The sequence below is a fragment of the Benincasa hispida genome, chromosome 12 (assembly GCF_009727055.1).
Source record: "Benincasa hispida cultivar B227 chromosome 12, ASM972705v1, whole genome shotgun sequence".
In the NCBI taxonomy this organism is placed as follows: Eukaryota; Viridiplantae; Streptophyta; class Magnoliopsida; order Cucurbitales; family Cucurbitaceae; genus Benincasa; species Benincasa hispida.
In genome coordinates this window covers 21,926,602-21,934,605 of record NC_052360.1, presented here as the reverse complement: position 1 = coordinate 21,934,605, position 8,004 = coordinate 21,926,602, and the positions used below count along the sequence as shown (strand labels likewise).

The window sequence follows — 8,004 nt, the reverse complement described above, 5'->3', positions numbered from 1 at the left end:
GTCACGAGATTCACCATCCGTTAACTGTCAGTGATTCCACTAAAGACCAACAGTTGAACTCTTCTTACCACATATAAATTACTGTGTCCATCGGATATAACCAATCATGAGTACGATGACTTTTCACAGGTGCTCGTAAGTAAGCTGGGTCATTATCGTTTTTCCCCTGTATACATCTCACTCCTTAAGGACCATTGAGTTCTCTAATGAACAATACAACATAGTCCAAATTATACACCTCTCGGGCTAAGAGAAGGTGTGTGCCACATCGTTCAACCCGGAATCAGCCCTTAAAGGAGCCATCTATCTACTTACCCCTACATCGGGAAAGAAGTGAATTTCATCTTGTGTAGCCGAGTTTCCAGCTCCCAAAATCAGACGGAATTCCCTAAATGGTAGGTTTTAAATCGACAACCTGACCACTCGCACCTATACAAATCAAAGAACCGCTCTCAATGGTAGGAGTTCCCAACTCACTCAGGAATTGTAGGCATGTTACTATGGTCATCCTAGTGAAGTGAAAGTAGTGCCATGAATGGTGGTTAGATAACGAGACATTACACTTCGTGGTCAGGTCTTATACAAATCTTATATAGGACGGACCTCGCTCGGCATGTCCCCAACACGAATAATTAGGATCAGACCATCTGTGGCAAGTCACAACACTTGTGACCATTCCACAAAGCGGGCCGCGTCCGTAGTATTACCAAGATAAGGTTTCCCTCCTATATCTATATACTACAGACCATTTTGGCTATCATTCAAGACATGATCCATTTGTATGTCACCACTGTAACACGATTTGTATGTATGATATTCAATGCTCATGATGATGCGATACTACTACTATTTATGCGTTAATCAGAGATGCTCAAGTAGTATGCCCTGCGTTGTCACAAGTTTCCTTATGATGGAACCAAGTGTAATTCCACCGCAAGTTTCTCGGTGTGATCCGAGGTCGAACACAGGGAAGTGGTGCCAGTTATTGCGGTATGTTCATGGTATATGCAACCGGGTTTTTTGAATTCTTTATAAAAGTTTGTACAGTATGTAAATTACAGTAAAATAAAGGAAAGCAGTAGAATGCGATAAAACAAGGAAATACAATAAACCTAAACTAGATGTTACAAGATACAGGCTTTATGTGCAAGATACTAGAATTAAGGCTGGCTGTGAAGATTGTGCAAAGACGTGGGATGCGATGACAAGTCTTGTGAACAGATTAGAAAGAGAAAGATAAGTATTACAAACAACACAAGTTCTTAATTGAATTGAAGGTATAAATATTGTTCCACTCTTCTCTTGGCGTACACCTCTCAGTGATCGACAGCGTTTCTCATATGTCAGTGGTGAAACAGAGTCTAATGTAATGATTGCAAGGTTGCTTCCATGTCTGGAAGTACCACTCGCTTTAGTTAACGCACTCTTCTAACCTTCTCTCGATAGATCAGAATGACATCTTCACTTCTACTCTCACAGGTGAAGATGCCGTCTAGCATGCTTTAGCTAAACGTATTTGATAACTTTAATACATATTAAGTTCTTGGTGATTCATATTGCTCATCAAGGGATTAGGAAAACATCATGAAGAAACTGACTAATGGGTGAATGGAAACAGACAGAGAATAGTAAATGAAATCTATCGAAACATTCAATATTTCTACTAAGTGTTTGATACATGATGTGTGAATGAAGAGATAAAGAGAATATGGAATACAATGAAAGAGAGATAGAACAGATACAATCCGATGCCAATGTCTTGGCACAGATTCAATGGAGATCTGCTTGCCAGATAGGATGGTTTCGATGATAGGAAGAGCTTCCCTCTCAGGCTTGCTCCATCGGTAGCAAGGGTCTCTACACAGAGCTTCGATCGGGTATACAGCTGGTTGGATCTGAGATTTATCTCTCGGCCTTATCTCTTTCTCTTCCCGGATTTCTTCTTTTCAGCACTCAGCTCAACCTTTTTCTCTCTAAAATCTTACAGCACTTAGCCCAGTATCAAATAGCATATTTTTCTCTGAATTCGCTGGGGTATTTATAGGAGCAGATCCTTTGACTCCGGCCTTGTGGTCCCCACTTTTGTTATGAAAATTCCGAAGATGGAGGGATATTATTCCTTCTGTTATGCAATCGAACCGTCAAATCTGCACAACGGTTAGTTGTACATGTGTCTCAATCCTTCCCCTTTGCGTTGCTCAGCTACATCTTTCGATCATGGGTTCGCATGCGGTGTTTGTTTTTATTACCGCATGCGGTCAAAGCATAACTCTGGACCGACTGTCGCATTGCGCCGTTACTTCGGTAATCGTCTCTTCATGGTTGATCGACGGGTGCAATGTGATAGGGATGCGTTGATTAGTTTCTCATGAGCCTTGAGCGCAAGCGGTGACTTGGTCTCCTACCAAACAAAGTAAAGTTTGGCTTGTTCTCCATCTTTTTGGCGTTAGTGGGTGTAATTATAAACATTTATAATTATTGTCATACTAGGTTAATTTTCATACAATTGGCGCATAATTACTAACTTTTGGCCGCAATATCTAGAAAAGGTGGCATAAATAACTTGTATTTCTACAAGTTATCACATCTCCAAATTTAGATATATGCTTGTCCTCAAGCATATCTTCTACTAAGGCAATCATACTCCATTCCTATCCTATATTTCTGCGATGATTGGTTGCTCCAAATGTTACATTTAGGCACATTACCTGACATCGTACTTTCCTTCTATCCTTGCTAATTCTTAGCAAGCCTTACTTTATTCTTCTATGTAACAAAATTCTGCTCAAAGACACTTTTCGAGTTTTCAAAATAGAATGTTTATCTTTTCGTTATCAAAACAACTTGATGTATCTATATGCGGTGAGCAAAACTTTGCATCATTTATTCACTTAGAGACAGTTGGTCATGGTTACACTCTTCGTTTTGGCTTGTCCCCACGGGTGTCATGCGAATATCCAACTACGGTAGTATGCCAGTTCTAACTTTAACTCATAATATCAGAGGAGTTGTCCCTTGCCTTCTTTTTCCATTTTTGGCTTATACTACGTTGTTCTTGGAGACCGACCTTCGTTTTGGCTTGCTCCTACGGGTGTCATACGAACATCCAGTTACGAGTAGGTTCCTTTCACAACTAAACTCTTATCAGGTTGGGAACAGTTTTGAAATTTTTCCTTGCACTGACATTGGAGTTTTGCATAATTTTTTTTTTAATGGAAATAGACGCATTTTCTGAAATACTGCATACTTCTAAGTTCATCTGCTCAGACCTTCCCCACCCAAATTTAAAGATGAGCAAGATCCTCATTGCGTTGTTTGGATAGACTAGACAAACTCTTAGAAGAAAATTTCAAAAAGAAGTTTTGAGTAGGACTTTGAAAGATAAAAGGTAAAGTACTGCTAAACTAAGAGTTAACTAAGTGTTAGTCAGAATTTACTAAGTATGGGAAATGTTTCTAACTGTAACACATAATACATGATAGCAATGCAATGAAGATCGTAAAAATGCAAGAGTACAAATATAGCAAAGATTAACAAAGGAAGATAAAGAAAAAGGCACAGGCAAAGAGTAGAGTGAATTATGTACTTTGATTGTATTGACTATTAACAAAGTATGCGGATATACTACAAATGGTTGAATTACAAACAAAATTTTCTCATGCTTGTACAAGAGTCAAAGAATTTGGTAAAGTAAAAATAATAATAATAAAAAAAAGAATTGAATACGATGAAAGAATGGCCGCATTAAAACTTAAAATTGAAGAAAGAATAAAAACTAAGGTTGAGGAGTAGGGGGATCTAGTGGAGGGTATTGAGGTGGGGGAATAAAGCCATCGTAAAAAATGAAGTGCTGCCTTAGATGTGGAGGCACCATCGGACCATGCAGTTAGGCGGTGAGAAAGTTGAAGTATTCTTGATTAAGTTCCGCTATCTGCCACTGGTGTTGGAAGATCCTATGCATACTGCACTGGATTTTGATGAGCGCTTCCCTTGAAGTTGCAGCACTCCGTTGAATCTCATGAATGCGCTCCATTGCTACCTCAAATCGATGGTTGAAGAAGTGATGCTGCTGAGAGAAAAGTTCTTGCTGTTGGGCGAAGAGGCTTCTCATTTCAGCTAACTCAGCAACCAAGAAGGTGGAGGAGGGTTATGCCTGTTAAGTCTCGCCAGTAGCGTTTTGAGGTTGGGCAAATGTGCCTTCACCCAAAGCGTGTGGGTCATCACTTGTGGCGGTGGGGTGGTAGGGTGTGGTGATGAAGTTGTTGGTGAAGATGGGGCTCTTGGTTGAATTTGAGAGTTGGGAATAAGAGGAAGGTTGGTAATAGGTTCATGAAGAGGGAAGGAAGGTTGCGCTGGCGGGCTTGGAGGGCTTGGAGATCTAATAGGGAAGAGGGTTTATGGGTTCTGGATCATGCACTGGTGACTCATGTACCCTCTCTGTTCCCTTATCTTCTCCTTTTTTTCTTTTTGGTCTGGGTTCTTGCGGTGCATTCAAATCAATCGCAGGTCTCTTTGCTGGCAGTTCCGGGCAATGTGGGGAATCCTTGAAGAGCATCCTCAGAATTTTGATGTTGATGAGGCCGTGAACTTCTGGCATGGGCTCCTCATCAATGCCTACATCTGCATTTAGGCATAAACTTGAGACAATCCACGGGAAGAAGTACTGCCCTTTATATGCCCCACTAGTGCTCTGATCTGCCCTGCAATCAACCTTTCCACGTCAATAGGAATGCCACGCGCAATAAAATATGCGGCCATCACCTGATCCCTTGATATAGTTCTGTCATGCATTGTTGGGATCAACTGCTTCTTAACCAAATAAACCCATAGCCTTCCCTCTGGTAGAAAAGACTTAGACTTCAGAGTGCGAATGCCTTTAGAAGAGATTGTCCATCTTGTACCTGGTTGCGCTAGTACCTTCAACGTGTCTCTCATCAGTTCTTCTGTAGGATCATCAATGATAGTGTTCCCTGGTGTATTAGGGTTATCCCTCATCTGATAAAGTCCATTGATGTCCTTTGTGCTGAAGTGTACTGTCTTGCCCTTAAAAGTTACTGCATCCCTATTTCCATGCAGACGCCTGCGATAGAAGTCTCGCACTACCTGATGCATGATGATGGATGGGCACTGACAGAAAGTGTCCTACCCATGCTCCACAATGATACTCGTGATGAGATCAGGTAGTGGGGTCGGCACAGGGTAGAAGCCCATCTCAATCAGCATGTCATCATTCTTTTTTCTCTTAGATGATCGCTTCTTGGCCGATGCAGGCTCGCTGCTCTCTGCTATGTCCTTGCCTCTTGCTAGCGGCTGTCTCTTATACACATCTAGATGTGTATAAGAGACAGGGGTAGAAGCCCATCTCAATCAGCATGTCATCATTCTAGTTTCTATTAGATGATCGCTTCTTGGCCGATGCAGGCTCGCTGCTCTCTGCTATGTCCTTGCCTCTTGCTTGCGCAAGGCGGGCTACTTGCCTTAATCTCTTTTCCCGCTTCTTCCGCTGTTCCTCTTTCTTGCGTTCAACGAGTTCTTTGCCCTTACTTTTATACAAGCACTTTTTGTTAGCTTCGCGCTTCCTCCTCTTCTCTTCCAAACGTAGTCTTTCCTCTTCTTCTTTCTTCCTCATTTCTTCTTCTTCCGCCTCTCTCTCTTCTCTCTCAAGCTCTTCTTCAAATTGCTCAGAGGCCCGCAATAGGCGCTGATGCATTTTCGGATCCCTTCAAGTTGGGCAAGCTCGTTATTTCTTCGCATTTCTTCAAATTCTAATCTTCATCTTCTGTTCTCTTCTACGATGATGAGCTTGCCCCGCTCCATCTTTTCTTGCTATTTTTCTTCTTTTTTCTTCTACTTTCCTCCTCTTCTAGTGCTAACATTAATTGTTGAGAGTCGCTGCTAGACCCTTGCGACACATTCTCCTTGCAATGCCGCATTAGGAGGGTTCCCTCTGTTTCTTCTTCTTCATCTGTTGCAACTAATTGTGTTGCTTTAGGTTGTGGCGGCTCCATCAACTGCGTCGTTTCCCCCTATCCTCCTTTACGGAGGTCGACTCTCCATCCTTCTTGTGGCTTGTAGCCCTCTGCTTGGCTTTTTCTTCTTCTCTCAGGCGCCTCTTCTCCTTTCGGCGCAACCTTCTCTCTTCTTTCTCCTCTCTCCTCTTCTTCTTGGCCTCTTCATCTTCATCATCATCCTTTTTCTCTTTGTTCTTTCTAGACTTGTGATGATGCGATGACTCTGCCTTTCCAGCCTTCTTTTTCTTTCTCTTCTTCTTCTTCTCATCTTCCTTCTCGGCCTCTACTACCTTCTTTAATCTAGCTTCAGCTTCCTTCTCTGCCTCAGCTGCCTTCAACTCTTCCTTCTTGGCCTCTTCTGGCATCACACCCCCTCCAAACATCTCCATCGCAAGGTTAGGGGTTATTAACTCTATCTCCGCTTCTCCAGCCTCTTCAACTGCGATCTCGTTTTCTTCTCTTTCAATGATCGCAATCTCCTCTTCTTCCATTTATGGAAGCTCATCAAAAATTTCTGCGATGATGGTGGCCTCCGGAGTCTCTGGGACCAAAACATCATTCCCTTTATCTTTTTCTTCAGCCACCACATCTTCCACCACCACTACTCCATCCTTTATCATTTCCTTCGACACAACCACCGTCTCCTCCTCCATAGGCAGTGGCTGGTTTACAACCCCTTCCTTGGGCAGTCCTCTTCCTTGCTCCAAGGTGCTTAGGATGTTGCCAAACACCTCCGTATCATCTCGCCTCTTCCGTTCGCTTTCAGTGGAGATGGACGGTATTGGCGTTGGCAGGCATTCAGTGTTTCCTCCTCTTTTGAACGCAAGAGGCCTAACAGCCAAGGGATTTCTCCGAGTTCTTTCGGTGAGCCTTGGGATAGAACGAGTTTGGGCGGCAAGCCTGCGACTGGCAGCAAGGAATGCTACCTCTCGCATGGCTGCTTGGTTAGGGACAGATGGTGAAGTAGGTTGGTTTGAAGTTTGGTCGGCCATTGAAACAAATTTGGAGAAGAAAAGGGTTCTGAAAAAAGGACTGGTAACTTAGAGCTTTTTGGGAGAGAAAAGAGTTCTGAAAGAAAAAATGCTAGGGTTTCGAGTTGCTGGTAAAGAATTTTCAAAGAAGGGGAAGGGGGTATTTATAGGTTGGGCCATGGTGGGGCCCAATGCGATTTGTGCGGCGACTGGCCTCGAGCAGCTCAACAGGCGCGTCGTTCCACCTCTCGCATTTATGGAATTTTCAGAAAAAGATGTCCTTTCGTCTGCCAAGCCATAATTGCTTGGGGATACGAGTCGATTGGACACCTTCTCGAATTACTAGAGAACATTTTCTTTAATATTTTATTCGAATGGACGCATGATAAGTTATAACGCATCGTGTTCAATAATGCAACTGTATCTTTGCAGAGGACGGGTAACAACGCATATATCCCCGCAACACACCCCTTAACCAACGCATTTCTGGAGGATACCTCGACATAGTGCATTTGGCTAAGGACGGGCAAAGGATATATACGAGCACAACACACTCTTGAACTCAATACAGTTGAGTTAGGTGATCGCAATGCATTCCTAATAAGCTTGGGATGCGTCCATTGTCATTTTGCTTACTTGTTGTTCAATGTTTTATTTTTATAACACAGGCATTTTATTTTGTTATTTTTATTATTTATTTTTCTTTATGACTCGATCATTCACAAATTAAAGCTCATACACTGACTATAGAAAACTCAAAGAATTAAATGCAAGAATGAATTAAATGCAAAGAAGTAACTGAAGAATAAAATTCGAAGAGTCAAAATTTGCATTAAATGAATCATTAAAGCTTAGTTCAGAAATCAAAGAAGGAATTTAGTAAAGGAGAATAAATGTAGTATCGAGATATGGACCAAAAATTTGCGTTGTCTTTGATGTTCGTAATCCATATCTCCGCAGGCAGTCAGGCTTGCCTGCTCAATGTCTTCACGGACATTTCTCTTTCCCTGTCGATCCTGGGG

The 8,004-nt window shown here is 42.2% G+C and overlaps 1 pseudogene; it reads right to left on the bottom strand.

The window, feature by feature from the left end:
• Positions 1 to 7,762: 7,762 nt before the first annotated feature.
• The window catches only part of LOC120067448, a 5,501-nt pseudogene continuing 5,259 nt past the window's right edge, over positions 7,763 to 8,004 (bottom strand).